The sequence below is a fragment of the Perna viridis genome, chromosome 4 (assembly GCF_037379345.1).
Source record: "Perna viridis isolate PV_CMFRI_1.1 ecotype Kerala chromosome 4, ASM3737934v1, whole genome shotgun sequence".
Taxonomy (NCBI): Eukaryota; Metazoa; Mollusca; class Bivalvia; order Mytilida; family Mytilidae; genus Perna; species Perna viridis.
In genome coordinates, this window is record NC_142448.1 from 16394242 (window position 1) to 16421432 (window position 27191).

The window sequence follows — 27191 nt, forward strand, 5'->3', positions numbered from 1 at the left end:
TTGAAGTCATTCGAATAGCATCAGTTACTTATTGTAAAATCAAAGTTTTATTAGTTTTAACTTGACTTAATTGTATGACATGTACTTCAGCCAATTAGTGTAGATATGACGGACACATTTTTTCAGCCTCATTATTTCTAGTTCTAGTTATATTAGTTATGTGGCTGATTTTTTTAAACGAATATAGGTATACACTTTTATCGGATATATAGTTGATATATAGTAGAAATGAAGTGCTTATATGTCCAGCCATAATGGTTATAGACATATATTAGGTGACTTCCCTATCAAATGGCTCTGAACTTGCATTTTGTTCTAAGTAATCGCATTTATGAAAGTCAGAGTATGATTTTATTCAGTGATTCCAAAGGAGTGAACGGAACAATATAATGTCGGAAATTTGAAAGATTTCATAGATTATGTTTAGTTTTCATATACAATGGATGGCTATTCTACTTAAAAAAAAACAAGAGTATATTTGACCACTAAGCTGAACATACATCAAATATTAATAGAATAATTTATTGGAAAGAGTGAATAACCAAAATATTACAATTAGGGCATCATTAACTTACAAAGGAAAGAAAACTAAAGCTTTAGATGTTTTTTTTTTCTTTTTCTTTTTTTTTTAATTTGTATAACCTCTTAATGTTTAGTGGCTTTTTTTTTATTAAATTTAAGTTTGCAAAGTAGATGTTCTTTTACAAAAACTGTTAAATGTCTTGAATGCGTATTCTTTGCGAAGAAAAGGTTAGAAAAGCTGCTATTTCCAGCAAGTAATGTAAAATCTATAATGTATTTGATGAGGAGAATAGGGAGTGCGTAAAGATATAAAAAAAATCATTGTAAAATAGGCAATGGCACCAGCAGAACCCTTACATAAAGTTAGCGTCAAAAGTGAAATACATAAAATGAAGTACCAGACAGCATAAAGGATTTATTTTATGTAAAACTTGTATGGTCTAAATTGGTTTTATTGCTGACCAAATGTCTTAAGGTTTATAAAACACTTCTACGAAAGGTTTAATTGCTTCGTCAAAATATATTTTGATTTCATTTCACTACATCACTGCATGCATTATCATCACCATTAAAAGTTCAGCAATGTAATGAAAAAAAAAAACCAAACAAAAACAAAAATGATATGGTAAAACGCAAAGAATGCACCAGGGTATAACCTTTTTCCTAACTAGTTAATATTTTTTCTGAGATCACCAAGTTTGGTATCCGATTAGATGTATACATTGCTGATCTTTGCAAACGATAAAACCTACATGTAAGTGTAATATGTCTTCTATACAATTTTTATTGTGGGTGTTTCATTTTTAAATTATTTAGAATATACTGCTTTTAACTGCCTGTTTGTTTTGTTTTCTCTTGTTTTTGTGATTGATATGTATGAATTTCGTTTTTAAGACAAATGCATCATTTACTTATTTGTAAGAAGAAGTCAACCGTTGTAACATTGGTTGATGATAATGAAGTACAATCCGATAAAATATTTAGAAAAGTTTAAATTATTCACACTTCATTTCAGTTAGAGTTGTTAACTTCGTAAGAATAAAACATAAAAGTATTCAAGCAGTTCGGTGATTTCCACCGAGATTAATGAACACATGAAAGTCGTTAATCAGGCCAATCATTTTCATAAACTGATTCACTATATTGTTTTATCATAAAGTCGAAATACTAAAAAGGTAACCAGGGGAACCAATATTCAAGGGGGAATTAGAATATCAACTTTTAAAAAAAGAATAGACAGAAAAAATGGACACATACAACAAAGAACAGAAAAAGAAACAAAAGTAAATGAGCAAAACGGAATTCTTCATTTTCTCATAAGAAGTGTGAAAATGCGATTCTTCACGCATGTACATTTTATGGGTAAGTATTTGATTAATTAATTAATTAATTTTACATAGAAAAATCTACATATTTTCTATTTAAGCAATATTTTTATCAAACCAATTTTTAGAGGTCCTCAACAGGATATTACCATATTTTCTTATAGCTAAAAGAATAAATATGTGTAGAATATGTTAATTATACAAGTGTAGAATATGTTTGTTATACAAGTGTAGAAAATGTTTGTTATACTAGCATTTCAGAATAATTCCGTCCATAATTTATTAAAATAATGAAAGTTTGACATTTTTATGTGTGTGTGTGTGTGTGTGTGTGTGTGTGTGTGTGTGTGTGTGCTAGATGTCGACTTAGAGGAATTTTAACTTTTTTCATAATATGTTTTAGTGATATTTGTAAATACAAAATGGTATTTATTATATTTTCTATTACATTTCTATGACACTGTTTATTTGTACATAGATGTGTTGATCTTTCAACAAATAGAAAACAATTGAATTTTTAACAAAGACTTGTGAAATATGTGCACAGAAAAATGTAATAGCATAGGGAGAAAGATAATCTTATCTAAATTGATTCCAAGACACATGAGACAAGACTTAGACAAATGCTTGTTGTGAAGTGTTTCTAAGACAGGCTAAAAAGAATGATACCAAATTGATGTCTACTATAACGATTATATATAAATAGTAAAAAAATTAAGAAAATGTTTCCTTTCGATTACTTTTCTAATTCTTCATGTGAAGTGCAAAAACTTAATCAACAATATAGTTTCAACTACACATCCACTTTGTTTTATTTGTGGAATGTTCCCGAAGAATTGCTTACGAAATATATAATGCAATTTGTGTCATTGCATCTTAATTCATTATATTTTTTTGCTATAAATACATGTACATGTAGCTCATCATATCGAAACCTATTTTCAACTGAACACCAACAATAAATGGTTATTAACAATATTGCTTATGTAAAATGGTGTAAGGTAAACATTTTCTCTATTATCTCCATCTGTTGTAGATGTATAACTACTTATAGATGTAAAAGTAATTAACTTTTAGACGTTGTTGTTCTTGTTTTGCTTCATTTATCATACACGTCTGAACATTTGAAAGGGTCTTTTTTAAATGTATGTTTACAGCTGCATGTACGTAAGTTTCTAAATTAATCCAGATATATAATGCATCATGCTATATCTTAATTTATTGATAAAACTAGTCTTCGTTTTATTTTGGCCTCTTTCTTGTAGTTGCTGTGTGTGTCTATTTTCCCTGTTTTTTTCCTTATTTATTATTCTTCTGATTACCGTTGGAATCCAGTTTCCCTAGCGTCCCCTAAGCCATGATGTAAATAGTACATTGATTCATTTATTTCTGTAACGTAATTGGGTTACTTTGAAGATAAAGGTATCTTGAATTCAACTTCTTTAAATGCTTTGTTTCCTTCTTATACTTGGCATGACATGAGAACGCCACAATGTCTTCATAAGAGCACACTTTCTCTGGTATAAAACCTGATATATTCTTCCATTACGTTTGAATTGATTCCGGGTTTTTGACTGTTTTCTCACATTTCTTGTAAGTTGCATTTTTAGTCTCAGTTTTCTATGTTTTGTTCTTTGCCATTCATAATTTGAAAAGTGGTCTATTTCCAAAGACATATTAGACAATCATGCATAATGTCTCACAGATTAGTTCAGCGTTGTAGTGATTTTCGAAGAATAAAATTCCCAGCACAACATTTCAAATATAAAAGATCTATATAATAAATAAAGCCATAAACGAACAACCTTAACAGTCTTCTGTTTCAGAATTGCAACCTTAATATAAATAAATCATACTTTTGAGAAACAAATGTTAGCTTTGCATATTTAGTACTTATATCACACCAATATTTTGGAATGACAAAAACAATATAATAGTGACCAAAAACACTATTTACGTTTCAAATGACATGGCAATTGCACATACACAGTTTTGCACCTCGATGGACACATCAACCACACTTGTTGGTGAACATTTTCAGCCTTTTGATTTCGTCTTTTTCGGTACATATAGAACAAGATGATTTGAACGTTGTTGAATCACTATCAAATACATCGTATTTGTATCAAAGTGTCAAATTTTTCTTTACCATCATTATTCGTCATTTGTTTTTGTGGTTCGTGTTATGTATTGTTTTTTGTTTTTACTTTTTCGTATTAATTAGCAGCCACGTTTTGTTTTCGTAGCCTAAGAAGTTACACAAAATATCTTAAAGAAAGCAATTATGATGATGAATGGAAAATGCCTTTCCAATTTCAGTGTCGACACATTGGAAAGTAGCAATATATTGGTTCACCCACAACAAATTCTCAAATTAATTTAAAAAAAAGTTTTTTAGCAATTTCAAACTGTGTTCATCCAGTTGCATCAATATTAAGACACATTCTCAGTTGGTGTTTACAAAATTTCTTTCATAAAAACAATCAAGAGCTTCATTTCGTTTTTGTTTCTTTTTGATTTATTTTTTTTATATTTTTTTTTCACTTTTTGGATGATATTTTGTCTAAATGACCCCAGCTCGTAAATATAATTAAGTTCACGATTGTTCGATCATTTGTATAGTTCTATCTGAACATATACCTAATGGTGATCACTTTGTCATAACGAAAATGGTAATTGTACATGTTCACTATTTAAGAAACGAATTATGTAATAAGAGATGATTGATATATTTTTGTCGTGTTTTCTTTTTTCAATTGTTTTTTTTCTGTCGACAATCTGTTATAAATACGCCAATATTTTGTCCACGTTATTCACTTTGCAAGAACTAAAGGTAGGCATATTATTGCAACTAATATTTAAGCATGAAATATGATGAACTTTATCATAAATGTATCGACTGGCTTAAGACTTATTCACCCTTATATTGTCAAAATGTGTTATTACTTTGTTTTACATTATTTGTCAATATAGAAGAAAATGCCAGTGATGGCTTATAAAAATGAAGGAAATTTTAGTCTGGGCAAGGAAAAATCTAGTATTTCTAACAAAAACACCTACTCTAATAAAAAAAATAAATGTTTAAGTCTTTACAAAAAACGCAGAATTATCGTTTTGCAGGTTTTGCCTTGGGATTTGTTGGTATCGGTTTGAGTCTCTTTATTCTTAAATTCTCATTCATATGTATTATTTGTTTTTAAATCTGCCAAAACTCAATTTGTGGTGGATAAGTAACATTTTTGTTAAACCTTAACGCGCAATATTTGCTGATATTGTCTTAAAATGTTCCAAAATGACTGCTTAAATTAAAAAAAGTTTTTTTTATTATATGCTGAGGATGCTGCTGTACGCGTCTTCTAAATAGTATAATAAGATGGCGCACAGACTCAACGATCATAACAAGGACCCCGCAGCAGCCCTGGAAATTTCCATCATTATTGAATAAGCTTCAAAATGTGGTTTCTGGTTAACAGTGTCAATGTTAATGTTTAAGTGTGCACAAACATAATAAAAAAATTTGCTACCTTTTTCTTATCTTTGGAATTAACGGAAAGAAGAATAAGTGGACAAGTTAAGTTTTCTTTTTATCGATAAATATTTAGAAAATTCGCAACAGCCTAGTATTTTTCGCTCAATCAGTCTACAAGTATAGGTATTCAGTTTCTTTTTGGGAACTCAGCAATCACTCGGATACAATTGTATATCGTGATATTGTGATAGGTAATACATAGGTAAGGAGTCTTTTATTCTAAATTGAAATACAAGAAAAAGTCGTAGTAGATTCATTCAACAAATATGTAAACTGCAAGTTTCATACAATGATCTTTTTGAGAAGCAAAGAAGGATTTCGAAATAAATGGTAGTCCGCGATTTATCTTATAGAGACAAAAATTTCTTTTGAATGCAACACAAAATGAACTGTTGCTATGATACAAACGTTATATCCGTTCCCAATGTTTTGCTTTTAAAATTCAAAATCTATAGCAAAAACGAGAATTCAATAAAACAAATCTTCAATCTAGACGAACATTTAACCACAAGTTTCATTCTTAAAATTCTTTTAAATTGTAAAACATAATGGTGGAAGGTCGCACGAACCAGCAGTGGTATAATTCATGACATAATGAAAGAATCTAAACAGGTACCGACAAACAATTTTATAACTATATAAATATATAGCAAAATATTAAAATCGAAATTAAAATGTTGTTAACATACTTTTAATAAAAAATGATAAAGACACATAATTCTAATATGTCAGGTATTCTATTGCTGGGCTTCTTTATAACACTATGCCTTTTAAGTTTTTCGGTTTTTTGTTTGTTTGTTTGTTTGTTTGTTTGTTTGTTTCTGTTTTTGTTTGGTTTTTATTTTTTTTTATCCATATTTATTTGATTTACGCCTTTGAAGAAGAAAGATATATGTTTGTACAATATACGTATAATATTTCTAATGACAACAGGTATACGTTTAAAACATTTTTTTCGTGAGTTAGAATCCTCTGAACTTTTCACTGTACAATTAAAATTGAGTTTCTAGTGCTTATTGAAAACTCGAAAAGTCACCTCGCAATGGCAATGCAACGTATCTGTCATACTGAACTTATTTCTTTTGGCAAATTATATTTTCGTTTTTTTGTTTCCTCTTGAAAGGTGTTACTCTATATTCCTCGAAATATCACATTGGTAATTGCTTATGATTTCCAGGCGTTTGTTCAAAGTACGGGAACCCTCAGTTGGAAGCTCAATATTAAATCTAATATTGAGAAAACATAATCATATTGAAATTTGACATAAAGGGTTTCTAGCCTGCAAATTAAATTTTGATATAATATCTTGTCAAACTTGCTTCATGTTATTATTTCAAGCTTTTCTTCACAAACTGCAATTTCTTACTGACAATAGTAACACATCGACATGATTTATTCAAAGCACCTATAATGATGGATATGTATATACTTTCCGTCCTAAAATAGTAAAGAGTAATCAAGGGGACTAAGGTTATAGCGGTAATCAAAAGAATGTTATCCAGGGACAAAGACCAGACATGGAAAACAGACATATACAACGAAGAACATATAGTAACTACAATCATACATACAAAGTAACAAAAGCAAATGAGCAACTCGTACTCCACTAAAAACTGGGAGCATGGACCAGGTGCACCGGTAGGATAAGCGTCCTCTGCTTTTCTAGAAACACCCGCAAAGTTGCTCATAAAACCTCAAGTCCGGGGTGGACGAAAGAGGAAAAGAAAACTATGACATGTTAAACAAATCAGTTTTAATGGCGCAGATGGATACACCGTAGCGATCAACGAATTCATGACGACAACCGTAAAACTTCTGTAGTGATGACTTTAATCTGGTGGCAACATAACCCTTTCCTAGAACCCTATTTCTTAGATTTCTAGCGCGATACATAGTCTGCGTAGTTTCGGCAAGCTCTGGCATAACGTATGAGTCGTGATATGAACACTTCATACGCAGGTGCTGAAGGAAAGGTGACAATTCTGAATGAAAAGTCATCACGTTTGTCGTTAGGTTTGGTCAATAGTTTTCCTTTACCATCGATTTCTAAGTGTAGGTCAAGATATGAGGCTGACCTCATATTGTCTCTAGTATCCTTTATTTAAGTTCTTTTGGTAGATGCGATGTATCAAATCACTGAAATTAGTATTGTTTAAAGATAGTACATCATCTTTTTAGTGGAGATTAAAGGATCTTGCAAAACGATATTCTTTCTATCGGATCAGATTGATCTTTCTGACTTCGATTGATGTAACATATTGCTTCATTTACATGTTTTGCCTTTTTTCTGTAGGAAAGGTTCCTATCTTAGGCAAAATGAAGTACTATTTTCTGTATGTGTGTTGCCATTTCTGGTATATACAGTTGAATGCAATATATACAGGTGTAGAAAATAAGAACAACATGAATGGCGTAAATGTTAATCAAATCAAAGTGTATATCTGTGTAAATACGATTTCGGTTTATTTATATCTTATCATATCATGCTACTATATAACAATGGTAACTAAAATATTGGGTTCTTTCACTTCGTATGAAGAATTTAACATCGTGAAGAAAGCTGACACTTTGAGCATTTATGTATACATGGTAACGGAATTGAATGATAAAACGATTTGTCATTGCTCTATAATATATATATAGAATTTACATATACAAATACATTAATATACACACAAAACGGAAAATTCAATTTATTTTGTTTAACTATTTTCAGGATTGGATATCGTAGACGTGCAATACAAGTGCTTCCCGGCAATTGATTGCTGACATAATGCAGATGGGTGTCAGACAGTTTGTGCTTCTCACAACTGTTCACCATTCGGGAGCGAATGCAGATATAACAGTAAATGCTGTTGTTTTGGATGTACTTACTACTAAAGATAAAAAAGATGTCGATGTGACAATAAAGCATAAAAAGATGACAGTTAAGTTTTTTTTTTCCTTTTGAGTGTATTTATTACCTTATTCAATTTGAATGTAGACGATTTCCTGAAATGTTTGTCGTGTTCGATTGACACAAACAAGAATGTATTTGACCTGCCGTATGAATGACAAAAAATACTTTAAGGTGAAAAATCAGTGTTATCTCTAAATGTTTTTGTATGTAGATATGGAGAACGTTAGAATATTCCAAAGATCCAGTATATCATCATACAGCATCTAGAAATAATCACAAAAATGGTCATATAAATAGATACAAATAACAAATAATTAACATATTCGCGAAACATTTCATTACTCTGCGTACGTCAAATAGGAAATCAACGGAGACCAAACAGATAAGAATAATCATGGAAACCAAGATTCATGGAAATCAAAGGAATGCTATCAAGGGACAAAAACCATACATGGAAAACTGACACACACAACAAATACAATGTTAGATTGAAAACATAAATCAAGAAATACAAACAATTCATTAACTTCGTCAATAAAAATTCTTATTCTTGTGGTTCAAGTGAAGGCGAATGGACGCTTTGTCGGCAAAACTGTAGTCTACAACATAGATAGGTCTTTGTCGGTGCTTGTCTGTCATTTATTGAATTCTGATCATTCATATTTTTACACAAACAAATGTGTCACACATGATTATCGTATGATTCTAATATGGTAATTTTGACCTGAAAACATATGATGCTCATACATATGGTCTTAGTGTAGCTGTAGAAGACAATAGAAACAGTACGATTTTGAAATACGGTAATATTCTGATAATATCCTTTTTATGCTGCAGGATATTGCTGATGTTAGGAGGTTGTCCATCTAAAAATTAGGCAGGTCATATCATATGGTTGCAATGCAACTTCTCGGCCGATCAAATCAACCTCGAATGCATAATGCATTCGGTTTTGAATCTGAAGCGTTCCATGTAGGTAATAGGGACTACTTTTTTGTTTACTACGGATACAAGATGGCGACTGACGTAACACCAACAAAGTCCGTCCTTAATTTAAAATAATATTTTTCTTGCTGTTCGGAAACCAAATGATGATTTAATGTTCTAAACAGTAACACGTCTATAACAGAAAACTACTAAAAATATTTTAGGGAAATCCTTTTGCCAGATGTTGATAATGACGCATTCTCTTCAACTAGTTCAAGTTCAAATCACGTTTACATATGTGAAAACTGCTTTTCTATTCTTAGGAAAGTAAAAAACATTTAGGTTAAATGCTGTTATAACCTATCGAGAATTAATCGATCAAAGCGAATGTTGAATTCAGGACCAGTGTGTGGCTCTAAAAAATCAACTAGAAAATGAATCTTGTATGCATCCACTGGCACTTGTAGAGAGCTCTTCAAATCAACATGCGTCCCTTCTGTAGAGCATTCACATTGTAGGGAAACACAACTTCATCTCCAGTCAGTTCAACACCTGAAAGCAGCATTATACTGCAAGAGATTTTCATGAAATCCTCACTTAACACATGTACTAACATAGAAAAAATAAGTTAACAACTCTTAACTGCACAGAACACAGTGTTAGGCAAGACAAATGCACTGTATCTAAGCAAACATGATGTATTTTTAGAAGTGTTGCAAGAAATGAAAAAAAAAACATGTTCTCAACTTTTCGAGGTATTAAACGTTTCATTTGGAAACAATTTCTTTAGAATCTAAAAAAGATCAGTTGCCACTATATATGCAATGATAATGCACAGTAGAAATCCCAAATTGTCAGCAAATCAAAGAGTCATTTCAACTCTAGCAGTCAGATATCATACTGATAACAAGGTACATGATTTATAAATAATAATTCAACTTACTTTTTTGTCTTTAATAATTTCAGCATGTTTTTGTTTTCTTTAAAAATGATCTAGCTCAAGGAATGGGACACAAGCAGTATTACCTGCAGTAAGACATATTTTACATCAAATAATGTAATAAGTCTTGGAGGATTTTTTAGATGGGTGGATAATTGTTACGATCAGGGAACAGGTTACAAGGACCAAAGTAACCGAAAGCAAGTTGTTAAATAGGGCACATGTATTAAAATAAGTCATAGAGAAAATAAAAGATTTACTAATAAAGTATAATTAATAGCCAGGATTAGTTGAAATATGTGTTGAACTGTGTATTATTAATATAATTGTTAAAACTACAATTGAGCAGAGCTCACCCAACTTGTATTTAGGTTCAGACAGTCATATACCTACATGTATCATTTGAATCATTTCTTTGCAAATCTGGTTTTACCATTATAGAAGATTAACTGAACAATACATATTATTAAAGTGACTTGAAATATTACGTAACTAGAAAAAAAAGTGTAATACATTTACATGTCATGGCAAAAATACCAAACACAAAATTACAGCCCAACACCACTGAGAGAAGAAATTACATGTCTATGCACATTGACTTTCTTGAAATGTAATAGTTATTGTATATGCATTAAATTTTTGTATTCACTTTATCAGGGTCATTGACAAGAAGGAAGAGACTGGAAGTACTGGATCCCATTGTTATGGAGTTATTTCACACATTGCAAGACTTTCTACAGGTGATATTTTGGGGTAAAAACATGGGAGTAAAGTTGGTAAACAAAAAAGTTCAGTTTTTATTTTTTTATTATCGTATTGAGTGTCAGCTACTTAAGCATGTTAAGCTACTTAAGTATGTTTTAGCATGTTTACATGTAACAAGTCTATATCATAATGAATGAACCATATTTTAATTAAATCAAATTAAATTTGATGTTTGATGTGGAATGAACACTTTAAATATGACCAATATTCCAGCAAAACAGTGATATCATAACTTAATAGGAATTACTCATCTATACATATATGATATTTATCTTAAATACATCTTCTGTATGGACTTTGTTATACTTTAAAGAAACTATGTAAGGAATTCCTGAACTAAGACAATGGAAGAGATGGTGATACTTTACCTAGCCTAAAGGTGCTGATTCAAAGAGCGAATGTGAACGGTAAATTGAAGGGTCGATTCAAGGTAAGATTATGTTGTGCTGGTATTAGTAAGTAGAAATGTTTTTTCAATGTCCTACCTTTGAAAATTATGTTTGATTGAAATATTTGACTTTTATTTCCAGTTCCACTTAGAACAATGTTTTAGGAGGTCTATTGCATACCATCATTGAAAATAAATCACTTATTTCTTGATTACAATGTATTTCCATTTATTTCTAATGTGTACAAAATAATAGATCTCTCCTATAAATAGATGCTCTCTATTAATACAAGGGTAATATTTCATTTCAAATCATTAATATTGTAGAAGCTGTTTCGATATATGTTGAAAACATAGCACTTGCATACAAGTTCCAATTTAAAGATTCTGCTTTATGAAATGTATTTATAATTTCGACTTAAGTAGCAGTCCAGGTACGGATCATGCAAAATGTGATTCATGGGTAAAAAGCCTACATATTTTTATTTTTGAAATTTTGTTTGAAATGTCATAGTAAACAGAAATTAACATTTGGTTTTTCATATAATCGTTGCCCATAGGAGATAAAAATTATATACAATGCACTGCAGATTTCACAATTAAGGTAGGTAACTCTGTAAATGACGCTCTAATACAATAGAATCTATTGGACTTTCAATGCTGATTATCTTCTAAGAGCAAGCAGATTCGAATGAATAATTGCACATTTCATAGTATAGACACATAAAACAACTTAATTACAAAAAATAAAAATATATAGCCTTTTTTCGGGTATATCACATTTTTCAGATTTTGCATGATTCTTACATAGACAGCGACTTAATAGTACATCATGAGCCTATTCGTCTGGCTAACCTTTAGAAGCAGATAATGTTTTTGTACATGTATATGTTTTATATTCAGGTTACACTTTAAAATGAACATTCTTCCTCTTCTGCTATAAACAATGCATGGTTATAATTATATATTTACTCACTTCTCCTCATACTTATTTTTGATAGGCTCATGAGGATTTCATCCTAACCTGTGGAGAAGGGTATTTTTTAGTTTCATTCTCAAACACTTAGTATGACAACTACTAATGATAGACCTATTCACCCTTTGATGAATGACAAACCTGGCAGTTATGTCAGTGACATGTAAAAAACAATATTTAATAGCATAATGAATAAATTTTGTTATAAATTGCTGATACTTTTCAAACTGAAGGTTAAAATATTTTTACAGACTAGGATATATAAAAGGCTACAAAATTTTGTGTAGAAAAACATATAACTTCTGTTAATATTGTGGCCTTTGGATGAATGTAAAGAAACGACACCATGATTGGGAGAAAGTTCATTATATGTATCATCTATTGAAGATTACTATAAACTAAGTAAACAAGCAAACACTGACAAATGAACCATTCCGTTCGAAACAAAAATACAATATTTGAACATAAAAAATATGTGGTACAATTATATATAAAAAGGACTAACCTTTTTAAAACAATTATTTCAAAACTAGTATGATATTGTTTTTACAATTTTTATTTTCAGGACAAGAAAAAAAGTATTGAAGTGAATATGACAGTCATGTCAAATCCACCTTCAATTCATATGCTGAAATGTAAGATTCTTGATAATGACAATGTTAATGTCAATTTTGATGTTAATGATAATAGGGTTACATTATGTTTGAAAGCTGGGATGATTTCTAACAAATGTATTGTCAATTCACCACAGATACCAATACCACTCAAATTTGAAGACAGTACCCTACCACAAGATGATCTTCAGGACTATGTACTAAATTTTCTGCAATGGTATTTCATCATCATACAATTGAGAGATACCATTCATGAAGGTGATTTAGACAAAACAAACATTATTTTGAAACACATGGTCCCTTTCTTCTACAGCCGTTCCTGTTTGTCAAAATACTTCGTTGAATGTATTGATTACATATTGAAAACAGAGCATACACTTTCAAAACAACAAGCACTTAAGGTGACAAGCACGTTCATTTGCAAATTCCATGGCTGGCAAATGTTGTAACAAAGCAGCTGATATGCACAAGGAGAATAAGGAAAACATGTTAAAAGACCTAATACGTGGATTAGATGCTAATAAAACAGAGAGTTCTATTTTAAGTGTAACAAAGGCAGCTGCAAAAATTATATTAATATATGATAATTACGATGAAATGTTAAATCTGAAAACAATCAAAACACATCACAAAACCAAAAGCAGAAAAGAGGATATAGACTGTAGATGTCATTCTCCCCAAACTATCTTCCTTTGATATATGGAATGTTCAACATGGACGAATGCTTCAGGGAAAGGTCAGTAAAAATCCATTTACTTTTAGTAGAGAAAAGTTTAATGATGACGTTCAGAGAACTGTGCATAGGTTACTCAGGGATATTCCAATTGATATTGATTCAGATTCTGATGAAATTGAGTTCGATTTTGATGATGGCCAAGATATCGATTGAAGTTATATTAGATGGTTTATAACTGATTCATGTATACTTAATGGTATAGGATATAGTTGTAATTGATGTTTTTAGTCATTCTCAATAATAGCAATTCATGCAATACATTTGCAGAATAGTTGATAATTATGCGGACATCACTAAATGCTCAAAGGTGGTGCTATGAACCAAGTAAAGTGATATTGCCCAGACCGAAGGCTGTATCATTTTTCTTGTCAATATAGCAACCTACAGGCAATCTGTATATACTGAATGTTACATGTCAAATTCTGTATTGCATGCTGTATCAACCCGAGACTCCTATATCGTCCCAAGCGTCATCAACAAAACAGTTGTGATAGTGTGATATTTGATAATTATAAACAGTTATGTATTTAATTATATGTGATATTGAATGCATTTCATCAGCAATGCATTTAATGGTATGTGATATTGTGATATTTGATGCTTTTTCATCAGTCATGTATTTAATGGTATTTGATATTGTGATATTTGAAGATTATTCATTAGTCATGTATTTAATGGTATTTGATATTGTAACATTTGATGATTTTTCATCAGTCATGCATTTAATGATTTGTGATATTTGATAATTTTTCATCAGTCATGCATTTAATGGTATGTGATATTTGATAATTTTTCATCAGTCATGTATTTAATGGTATGTGGTATTGTGATATTTGATGATTTTCATTAGTCATGTATTTAATGATATGTGATATTGTAAAACTAAATGCATTTTGGACAGTCGTGTATTTAATGGTATGTGATATTGTGACATTTGATGATTTTCCATCAGTCATGTATTAAATGATATGTAATATTGTAATACTGAATGCATTTCAGAAGTCATGGAAATTGTTTCCATTTAAAGTCATTTAGGAGGATAAATATGGTTAAAAAACTGCAGTTACTGCTGTTCTGACTGAAATATAATACCAGTAATTTAGTCATCTGACATGATCATCCTGCAGTTTGAGCAACATTGGTCAAATTCATCATTAAATAGAAACGAGCTAAACCCAAAGTATTCAATGAGATCTTTTCTGTAGCATTGGTCAAGCAGACAGTAGTGCCTTACAGAAGAGGCAAGACATTTTCTACCTTTCGAAGTGTCAGAATTGTTATAGTACAAAATTGCCTCAGCTGATTTACTGTCTCGAGCAGCCGTTCCGATCTCCTGCATATATTGTTCTAAACTACTTGATGGTCTGCAATGGATAATACGGCGTATGGAAGGGGCATTGAAACACATACCTATAGAAACAGTAGCCAATACCAATCTGAGTTTAGGATTAGACTTGACTAATTCAACGATAATGATGGTTTTCGTCGAGTCATGGTAATCCTTATGATACTACCCGAATATACGGTTTTCCTGTATTTCCTATTCCACATAAAAAAAAGCCTCTTAACTCGTATGAAAGGTATTGGAAAATACCTCATACTTTCAAGACTTTCTACATAAGCAATAGTAACTGGGTAGTCCAATTGCTGCTCCTTTAATTCCTTTCTATGGGTTGTATAAGATCATCATATTTTGATTTTGCAATTTATTGTTTGCCAATCTTCTTCTGACATCAATATATATATTAGGCCTATCTGGATTGACCTTAATGACACTAGCATTCCTGTAACTGAGAGATGAGATCAATTGTTGCACTGATTTATTTGTAGCAGTAGCTGTCAAAGCTAAGTGCACAGCCTTATCAAATGAGCAAGTCAGCTCTCCTAATTTCTTAAATGCTGGTCTAAATTCTCCTCCCCTACAAAGAAAAATATTAGCACTAATATTTAACCCTGAAAACAGTTTTGACAAAATACAAATATTCCATTGAAATTGTCTATTATGTAATGTTCTTTGTGCTTACAGTTGCACATGTATACGTATAAGCAAATTACCATAATCACTTATCCTCCCATATTTAATTTTTCAATGATCTGCTAATAAGCATTTTTATAACAGAAAATTTTAATGAGGTAAAATGTATATAAAAATGTATCAATCATTCATTATTACAGAAGCTGTTTAATATTTCACTTATCATAGTATCTATTACATTTATAAAAATATATTACTCCTTATTTTGTCAGCTTTTTTTTTCACAAATAGAGAATGTAATACACATGTAACTTTTTGCACTGTAACTGCATTTATGTAAAAGATTTAAGAAAAATGGCTTTTATTTTTTGTTTAATTTTACATGAAAGGTGCCCATTTAAATAATCAGACTAGATCAGCATGTAAAATAAGTTTTCTACTCACTACTTATTCGTATAACCCTGGTGGCTATTCGAACCCCAGTCTTCTGTAAACAACAGATGTAATAACCAATATACTACCAAGGTTTACAATAAGATTTGGCAAGTCATGAATACTAATTTTCAGGACGTTCAATTGATATTTTAATAACACAAATCTACCATTTGCAGGTACCTAAGACAGAAGTCTTTATTTATAAAGAACAAATAAACTGATTCCTCCTTGTAATGAAACATTATGTACTCGCATAGGAGTATAGACTTACATGTACATGAAATAATATATTACTCTGAATGAAATTATCTAATTGACATAACCAAACCTGTTGGGCTCCAGTTACATATAATTTTATCATATCGTTTACCTTGGTAATAAGTTAGATAGAAAAGCATATCAACTTCAAATGTTTCATGCTGAACAAAAAAATAAATAAATGATGCAAAGACTATAATGTTAGTTTGTTGCTTTTACATGTACATGGACCCCATTGCAAAGTGGGGTTATTTAATGCTGGGGTGTCTGTCCTTCCGTCAGTTGTATAGATGGGAGACTATCTCTATTACTTCACTATCTTTCATTGCTGAATGGAATTCAATGAAACTTTCACAGATTCATATTGTGCACATCTCATTTTAGATCTTGATCTTAATAATTTTGGGGGTTTTACATAGCAAACCATGGATTCGTTATTTATGAATGTGGGGACTTGGGAGTGTGACCCATCTTTTATATATTATTTCTCCTACAACGCTGAATAAAATTTAATGAAACTTTCAAAGATTCCCATTGGGCACCGCCTTTTCTATGATTTTTATCAGTTATCCCCCACAAAGTAAATCAGGCATATTGAAAAATAATAGTACAATTTCTTGTTACCACTGACGCAAAAAAAGGTAGGTAGGTATTTTAATTTAAAAAAAAGAACATTTTACATTGAGCTAATTATAGGGAAACAACCTAGACTTAAATGGTACTTGAGCCAAAATAGCCATGATATGTTTAGGAGAGGAACAAAAAACTAGGATACATTGTAGGTAGCTAGAAACAGATATTTTATTTTAATGGCCTTACAGGTCTGTTCTTGCGTTCATTCTTCATTCTTGTTGTCATTTAAGAGGTTCCTTTTTTCAAATGAAGAATAAAAAGGAACAAAAAAGTAATGAAATATAAAAAAATTTGCAATTATGTACCATTCTGAAATCATATGGACTTCATCCACAACAACTGCACATACATTTTCCTGATATAAATCAGAACGTAGCAGCAACCTAAACTTTTTTGTAGACACAGTCTCAGGGTGAGCATAAATTATATTGAACTCTCCCCTTTGCAATCTACTTTTAAGTCTTCCTCATTGTAAATTAATCCATGATTACCTATTAAAGAAGTTGTATGTATTATAAATATCAGTGGAGAAGTATTACACAATTAAACAACCTAAAAAATCAGATAAAAAATGTCGGATCCCTTATTGAAACCCAGAATCTGGAATTGGCTTTATGAATGTACAAATACATGTAAGGCCATGATTTTTTTTAAAAATATTTACATAAATTGTTTGATTTGGCCAACTGTAGCCTAAAGTCTAAACACTACTGTATTTTTTTTCTGAAAAGGGACCATTGAAATTCAGTAGAGACCTAATGTGAAATAAAAAAGCTCAAAAGGGGAAAAACGAAATTCAACTTGAAAGAACTGCTCAGAGGTAAGTGTTGTCCAGACAGCTGATTAGGGGCCTACATGTACTCATTGATATGGACAATAGCACCTGGTTTCAAAGCAAGTCAACACTACAAGCATTGATTCCTTTTCTCCGCAAGGACCCAACCTGGTCCATCATCAGCGCCGAAATGGGCGAAATAACTTATACGATCATAGACATAGGATCACAATGATACTTTCTAGCCATCAACCAAGGTAAAATTGAAAAATAACACTTTTCCCGTATCCCGTCGGTAATATTGCAACTGTATCGTTATGTCTAAATAGGCTTTCCAACGTCTCTATCTGCTTTTCTGCTGTACCAGATGGAAGCACCTGTAACTTATACGTTATACCAGAGCTTGCCGTAACTACACAGACGTTTTGTATCGCGCTAGACTTCTTACGATTAGGCTTCTGGAATAGGTTTATGTTGCGACGAGATCGAAGTCATCACTACAGAAGTTTTATGGTCGTCATCATGAACTTATGGATCGTTACGGTGTATCCATCTATACCATGAAAACTAATTACATCAACCTGTCATAGTTTTCCTTTCCTGTTTTCACTACCCCGGACTTGACTTTTTATGAGCAACTCGGCGGGTGTTTCTAGAACAGCAGAGGACGCTTACTCTACCGGTTCACCTGGTCCACGCTTGCAAGTTTTAGTTGAGTCCGAGTTACTCGTTTGTGTTACTCTGTATGTATGTTACTTTGTGTTCTTTGTTGTGTATGTCTGTTTTCCATGTCAGATTTTTGTTCCTGGATAACATTTTTTGATTACCGCTATAACCTTGGTTCCCTTGATTACCCATTCCTATCTGTTCAGTTCCCGTTTATAAGCTATTTGCCTCACGCAAAGTAGTGGAATGTTCCTCGAATGTTAATTGTTATTTGACTCTTGATATTGACATTGCTGTGATTATTACTATATGCTACATGATGAAATATTGGATCTTAAGAATAATCTAACGTTCTCCATATCTACATACACAAACATCTAGATTGTTTCCAGTGATTAACACTGATTTTACATCTTAAATATTTTTATCATTGATAGGTCAGGTCAAATATATTATTATTTGTGTCAATTGAACACGAAAACAATTTCAGTTAATCGTTATATCCATATTGAATAAAGCAATAAATAAACTATAGAGAAAAATAAACTTAACTGACTTCTTTTTATACTTAATTGTCAAATCGACATCTTTATTTCAGCTATAGTAGTAAGTACAACCAAGACAACAGCATTGACTGTTATATCTGCACTGACTCCAAAATGGTGGACAGTCGTGAGAAGCGTAGACTGTTTGATACCGCTCTGCGTTATATCCGTAATTAAATTCAGCACTTGTATTGCGCTTCTACGAAGTCAATGCCTGCAAATTGGTTAAAAGATATAATTAATTGAATCTTCCGTCATGTTCTTTGTGTATTTGTATCTGTTAATTCTACATATTTTATAGCGCTTTGTCAAAATGTTCAAATATTCAATTGCCTTACTAATTGTCCTACTAAGTGGTAGCTTTCTTTGCGATGTAAAATTCTTCATAACTGACGTGAATTGAACGAGAACCAATATATTAAGTTACCATTACTATTTAGTAACATGATATGCTAAGATATAAATAAACCGAATTATTATTTACACAGAAATATCCTTTGATTAACATTTACGATTTCCATGTTGTTGTTATTTCCAAAGCATATGGCCTTTGAGGGGGCTCACTATTGGTAGTATCATTAATTTGCTATCGAATCAAATTATTTTTTTCAAATTTGAGGGGGGACCCTGAACCTGATCACCCTCTGTTTTTTGCTGAACTTCAATAAAGTTTCAAGTATAGAACACATGTATGAAGTTTGGTTCCATGAATATCCAGATCCTGTTTGAAGAGGACATTCATTTTATAGGTGTACATAGCTCTGCTCACACTAATTTCAGCTTAAAAACTCAATTCATATTTTGTTTTCAATGTGCAAATAATATCTTGATACAAAACAGCATGTTTTAATCTAGCAGACAATAAAATTTACAAGATTGACATGTACACCTGTACACCTGTTGCAAAAAGTCAAATAATAAGTAATTGATAGTATGTATAATTTTTTACTTTAGTTTTCAGTATAACAACTGTAGGTTTGTATATCGTGACTATACCATTAATCATGTACATCTTTTTACAGGAAACCAAAGAACGGAAACGGACCCTGCTTGAGATGTCTGGAGATGAATAAGTGAACTGACAAATCCTATATTTGAAATTGTGTTTATTTTGTTGCCACATCTACAAAATATAGAGAACTCTACAAATTTCTTATCTCATGTTAAACCTGTTGTGTGTGTATGCGATTTTTGCATTAAAATATTCATAATTTAGATTGTTTTGAAAAATTGTATCGAAAAAAAAAAAACATTATAATAACATAATAGTAAATGGTTATTGAAAACATTATTTTAACTTTTCTGCAGCCATCCATTTTTACGTTTTAAAAACATTTCTAAAAACATTTTTCAGTCTTTTTAAAGAAACGTTTCTAAAACATTTTATTACGTGTTTTTGCAACCTGAGATAGAATTAAATTCACTCTGTGCCAACCATATCAATCGGTACATCCTCGGTCAATTCCGGAATCAACGCTCGGGTGTATTAAGCGTATGAATATATAGCAAAATAATACAGTTATTCGCCGAAAATGGCGAACATTCAAGAATCCCTTGTGTACCGAGAGTTATTTGCTTCCATCTGGTTCAGGTTTAAAAGAAAAGCAGATAGAGATGTTGGAAAGCCTATTTTAGCATAACGATACAGTTGCAATATTACCGACGGGATATGGGAAAAGTGTTATTTTTCAAATTTTATCTTGGTTGATGGCTAGAAAGTATCATTGTGATCCTATGTCTATCATAGTATAAGTCATTTCGCCCATTTCGGTGCTTATGATGGACCAGGTTGGGTTCTTGTGGGGAAAAGGAATCAATGCTTGTAGTGTTGACATGCTAGGTACTTGAACATAACACGGCCGTAGCCAGGGCTTGCTACGGGTGCGCACCCCATTTTGAATAAAAATAAAATAACCTTTTACACCTTAGTCAGAAATTAACGAGAAATCATACCAGATAACCAAGTAAAATTGCTAATCGGTGGTAATTTCGCACCTTATTCAGAAAACCTGGCTATGGCCTTGCATATGTGCTATGTTTTGAAACAAGGTGCTGTTGTCCGCATCAATCAGTACATGTAGGCCCCTAAACAGCTGTCTGGACAAGACTTATCCCTGAGCAGTATTTTCAAGTTTATTTTAGTTTTTCCCCTTTTGAGTTTTTTTATTTCACAATAGGTCTCTACTAATGTCAATGGCCCATTTTCAGAATAAAAAAAAATACAGAAGGGTTTAGACTTTAGGCTACAGTTGGCCAAATCAAACAATTTATGTAAATATAAAAAAAAAAGGAAAACTTAAAAGTAGATGTTCAATTCATAAGATTGCAAAGGGGAGAGTTCAATATAATTTATGCTCACCCTGAGACTGTGTCAACAAAAAAGTTTGGGTTGCTGCTACGGCCTGATTTATATCAGGAAAATGTATGTGCAGTTGTCGTGGGTGAAGTCAATATGATTTCGGAATGGTACATTATTGCTGTTTTTTTTTTATATTTCATTACTTTTTTTGTTCTGTTTTATTCTTCATTTGAAAAAAAGGAACCTCTGAAATAACAAAAGAATGAAGAATGAACGCAAGAACAGACTTGTAAGGCCATTAAAATAAAATATCTGTTTCTAGCTACCTACAATGTATCCTAGTTTTTTGTTCCTCTCCTAAACATATCAAGGCTATTTTGGCTCAAGCACCATTAAAGTTTAGATTGTTTCCCTATAATTAGCTCAATGTAAAATGTTCTTTCTTTTAAATTAAAATACCTATCTACCATATTTTTTCGTCAGTGGTAATAAGAAATTAGACTATTATTTTTCAATATGCCTGATTTAATTTGTTGGGGATAACTGATAAAAATCATAGAAAAGGCGGTGCCCAATGGGATTCTTTGAACGTTTCCTTAAATTTTATTCAGCGTTGTAGGAGAAATAATAGATAAGAGATTGGTCACACTCCCAAGTTCCCATATTCATGAATGACGAATCCATGTTTTGCTATGTAAAACCCCCAAATGATTTGGATCAAAATCTAAAAAGAGAGGTGCACAATATGAATTTGTAATACAAAAAATCTGTGAAAATTTCATTGAATTCCATTTAGCAGTGAATGATAGTGAAGTAATAGAGATAGTCAGACACCCCATCATTAAACAACCCCACTTAGCAATGGGGTACATGTACATGTAACAGCAACAAACATAGTCTTTGCATCTTTTATTTTTTTTTTGTTCAGCATGAAACATTTGAAGTTGATATGCTTTTCTATCTAACTTATTACCAAGGTAAACGATACGATAAAATTATATGTAACTGGAGCCCAACAGGTTTGGTTATGTTAATAAGATAATTTCATTCAGAGTAATATATTCTTTCATGTACATGTAAGTTTATACTCCTATGCGAGTACATACTTTCTATTACAAGGAGGAAACAGTTTATTTGTTCATTATAAATAAAGACTTCTGTCTTAGGTACCTGCAAATGGTAGATTTTTGTAATTAAAATATTAATTGAAAGTCCTGAAAATTAGTATTCATGACTTGCCAAATCTTATTGTAAACCTTAGTAGTATAGTGGTTATTACATCTGCTGTTTACATAAGACTGGGGTTCGAATAACCACCAGGGTTATACGAATAAGTAGTGAGTAGAAAACTTATTTTACATGCTGATCTAGTCTGATTATTTAAATAGGCACCTTTCATGTACAATTAGACAAAAATTAAAAGCCATTTATCTTAAACCTTTTACATAAATGCAGCTACATTGCAAAAAGTTACATGTGTATTACATTTTCTATTTGTGAAAAAAAATTGCTGACAAAATAAGGATTAATATATTTTTATAAATGTAATAGATACTATGATAAGTGAAATATTAAACAGCTTCTGTAATAATGAATGATTGATACATTTTTTATATATATTGTTCCTCATTAATTTTTTCTGTTTTAAATATGCTATCATAAGGATTACCCTGACTCGATGAAAACCATCATTATCGGTGAATAAGTCAAGTATAATCTTAAACTCAGATTGGTATTGACTACTGTTTCTTTAGGTATGGATTTGAATGCCCCTTACATACGCTGTATTATCCATTGCAGACCATCAACTTGTTTAGAAAAGTTTAGAATTTAGAATATGCAGGAGATTGGAAAGGCTGGTCGAGAGAGTAAACCAGCTGATGCAATTTTGTACTATAACAATTCTGATATTTCGAAAGCTAGAAAAGGTCTTGTCGTTTCTGTAAGGGACTACTGTTTGCTTGACAAATGCTACAGAAAAGATCTCATTGAATTCTTTGGGTTTAGCTCATTTCTATTTAATGGTGAATTTAACCAATGTTGCTCAAACTGCAGGATGATCATGTCAGATGACTAAATTACTGGTATTTTATTTCAGTCAGAACAGCAATGACTGCCGTTTTCTAACCATATTCATCCTTTTAAATGACTTTAAATAGAAACTTGCAATTTCCATGACTTCTGATAATTTCAAAATCATCAAATATCATATGCAATTAAATACATGACTGTCCAAAATGCATTCAGTATTACAATATCACATATTATTAAATACATGACTAATGAAAAATCATCAAATATCACAATATCACATACCATTAAATACATGACTGATGAAAATCATCAAATATCATCATATCACATACTATTAAATACATGAATGATGAAAAATCATCAATTATAACATAGCATTATACACATAACTAATGAATAATCTTCAAATATCACAATATAACATACCATTAAATACATAACTGATGACAAAGCATCAAATATCACAATATCACATATCATTAAATGCATTGCTGATGAAATGCATTCAATATCACATATAATTAAATACATAACTGTTTATAATTATCAAATACCACACTATCACAACTGTTCTGTTGATGACCCTTGGGACGATATAGGAGTCTCGGATTGATACAGCATGCAATGAAGATTTTGACATGTAGCATTCAGTATATACAGATTGCCTGTAGGTTGCTATATTGAAAAGAAAAATGATACAGCCTTCGGTCTGGGCAATATCACTTTACTTGGTTCATATCGACACCTCTGAGCATTTAGTGATGTCCGCATAATCATCAACTAGTCTGCAAATATATTGCACGAATTGCTATTATTGAGAATGACTAAAAACATCAATTACAACTATATCCTATATCATTAAGTATACATGAATCAGTTATAAACCATCTAATATAACTTCAATCGATATCTTGGTCATCATCAAAATCGGACTCATTGTCATTAGAATCTGAATCAATATCAATTGGAATATCCCTGAGTAACCTATGAACAGTTCTCTGAACGTCATCATTAAACTTTTCTCTACTAAAATAAAGGGATTTTCACCAACCTTTCCTTGAAGCATTCCTCCATATTGAGCATTCCATATATCAGAGGAAGATAGTTTCGGGAGAATGACATCTATATCTTCTTTTGATATAAGTTTTGCAGCTGCCTTGTTACACTTAAAAAAGAACTCTCGGTCCACCTATGGAATTTGAAAATGAACCTGCTCTCACCTTAAGTGCTTGTTGTTTTGAAAGAAGTGTATGTTCTGTTTTCAATATGTAATCAATACATTCAACAAAGTATTTTGACAAACAGGAATGGCAGTAGAAGAATGGGACCATGTGTTTCAAAATAATGTTTGTTCTGTCTAAATCACCTTCATGAATGGTATCTTTCAACTGTATGATGATGAAATACTATTGCAGAAATTTTAGTATATAGTCCTGAAGATCATCTTGTGGTGGGGTACTTTCTTTAAATTTGAGTAGTACTGGTATCTGTGGTGAATTGACAATACAGTTGTTAGATATCACCCCAGCTTTCAAACATAATGTAACCCTATTATCATTAACATCAAAATTGACATTAACAATGTCATTATCAAGAATCTTACATTTCAGCATATGAATTGAAGGTGGATTTGACATGACTGTCATCTTCAGTTCAATACTTTTTTTCTTGTCCTGAAAATAAAAATTGTAAAAACAATATCATACTAGTTTTGATTTTTTTTTTTTTTAAAGTTACTTTTTATGTTCAAATATTGTATTTTTGTTTCGAACGGAATGGTTCATTTGTCAGTGCTTGCTTGTTTACTTAGTTCATAGTAATCTTCAATAGATGACATATATAATGACCTTTCTCCCAATCATGGTCTCTTTGCTTTCACATTCATCCAAAGGCCACAACTATTAACAGAAATTATAAGTTTTAATTTAAATTTTATAGCCTTTTATATATCCTAATCTGTAAAAATATTTTAACCTTCAGTTTGGAAGGTATCTGCAATTTATAACAAAATTCATTCATTATGCTGTTAAATATTTTTTTCTGTCACTGACATAACTGCCAGGTTTGTCATTCACCAAAGGGTGAACAGGTCTATTAGTAGTAGTTGTCATGCTAAGTGTTTGAGAATGAATCTAAAAATTACCCTTCTCCACAGGTTAGGATGAAATCCTCATGAGCCTTTCAAAAATAAGTATGAGGAGAAGTGAGTAAAAACTACTTGTTTATATCTATAACATATATACCTGTTGTAAAAAAAAATGATATTGTCGAGTTATAACCATGTATTGTTTATATCAGAAGAAGAAGAATGTTCATTTTAAATTGTAACCTGAATATAAAATATATACATGAACAAGTACATTATCTGCTTTTGAAGGTTAGCAAGCCGAATAGGCTCATGATGTAGTCTTAAGTTGAAATTAGAAATACATTTTATAAAACCGAATCTTTAAATTGGAGCTTGTATGCAAGTGTTATGTTTTCAACATATATCGAAACAGCTTCTACAATATCAATGATTTGAAATGAAATATTACCCTTGTATGAATAGAGAACATCTATTTATAACAGAGGAGATCTATTATTTTGTACACATTAGAAATAAATGGAAATACATTGTAATCAAGAAATAAGTGAATTTTTTTCAATGAGTTGTGGGATTAAAAATGTGCATTAAAATGACTACATGTCTTTTTCTCTGGAACATTTGTTATTTGTATTGATATTGGTGAATGGATTATGGTATGCAATAGACTTCCTCAAAACAATGTTCTAAGTGGAACTGGAAATAAAAGTCAAAAGTTTCAGTCAAACATAATTTTTAAAGGTAGGACATTGATAAAACATGTATTTTCATTTCTACTTACTAATACCAGCACAACATAATCTTACCTTGAATCGATCCTTCACTTTGCCATTCACATTTACTCTTTGAATCAGTACCTTTAGGCTAGGTAGAGTACCACTATCTCTTCCATTGTCTTGGTTCAGGAATTTCTTATATAGTTTCTGTAAAGTATAACAAAGTCCATACAGAAGATGTATTTAAGTTAAATATCAGATATGTTTAGATGTGTAATTCCTATTAAGTTGTGATATTACTGTTTTGCTGGAATATTTTTCGTATTTTAAGTGTTCATTCCACATCAAACATCATATTTAATTTAATTTAATTCAAATAACCCTAACCCTACAATTGCCAGTGGATGGCATACAAGATTCATTTTCTAGTTGATTTTTTTAGAAACACTCACTGGTCATGCATTCAACATTCGCTTTGATCGATTTATTTATTCTCAATAGGCTATAAACAGCGTTTGACCTAAATGTTTTACTTTCCTAAGAATAGAAATGCAGTTTTCACATATGTAAACATGATTTGAACTTAACTAGTTGAAGAGAATGCGTCATTATCAATATCTGGCAAAAGGATTTCCTTAATAATATTTTAGTAGTTTTCTTTTATAGACGTGTTACTGTTTAGAACATTAAATGATCTTTTGGTTTCCGAACAGCAAGAAAAACATAATTTTAAATTAAGGACGGACTTTGTTGGTGTTACATCTTATATCCATAGTAAACAAAAAAAGTAGTCCCTATTACCTACATGGAACGCTTCAGATTCAAAATCCGAATTCGTTATACATTCGAGATTAATTTGATTGGCCGAGAAGTTGCGTTGCAACCATATGATATGATCTACCTAATTTTTACATAGACAACCTCTTAACATCAGAAATATCCTGCAGCATGAGAAGAATATTACCAGAATATTACCATATTTCAAAATCTTACTGTTTCTATTGTCTTCTACAGCTACACTAAGACCATGTGTATGAGCATCATATGTTTTCAGGTCAAAATTACCATATAAGAATCATACGATAATCATGTGTGACACATTTGTTTGTGTAAACATATGAATGATCAGAATTCAATAAATAACAGAC

The 27191-nt window shown here is 31.2% G+C and overlaps 1 long non-coding RNA gene and 2 pseudogenes across 3 annotated transcripts; 1 reads left to right on the plus strand and 2 right to left on the minus strand.

Moving 5' to 3' along the window:
• The first annotated feature begins 1737 nt into the window (after positions 1–1737).
• LOC148619079 (uncharacterized) lies at positions 1738–12427 on the plus strand. 3 transcript variants are annotated; one of them, XR_015921534.1, is made up of 5 exons: positions 1738–1884; positions 8093–8302; positions 10200–10882; positions 11221–11337; positions 12297–12427. It is a non-coding gene; the product is annotated as an uncharacterized LOC148619079 (long non-coding RNA). The 3 variants fall into 3 exon arrangements; XR_015921532.1 differs by lacking the exon at positions 1738–1884 and adding an exon at positions 4613–4680; XR_015921533.1 differs by lacking the exon at positions 1738–1884 and adding an exon at positions 5911–5988.
• Positions 12428–14720: 2293 nt separating this feature from the next.
• LOC148619080 (ATP-dependent DNA helicase Q1-like) lies at positions 14721–24315 on the minus strand (annotated as a pseudogene).
• LOC148619081 (uncharacterized) lies at positions 23639–26465 on the minus strand (annotated as a pseudogene).
• Between the last annotated feature and the right edge of the window lie 726 nt (positions 26466–27191).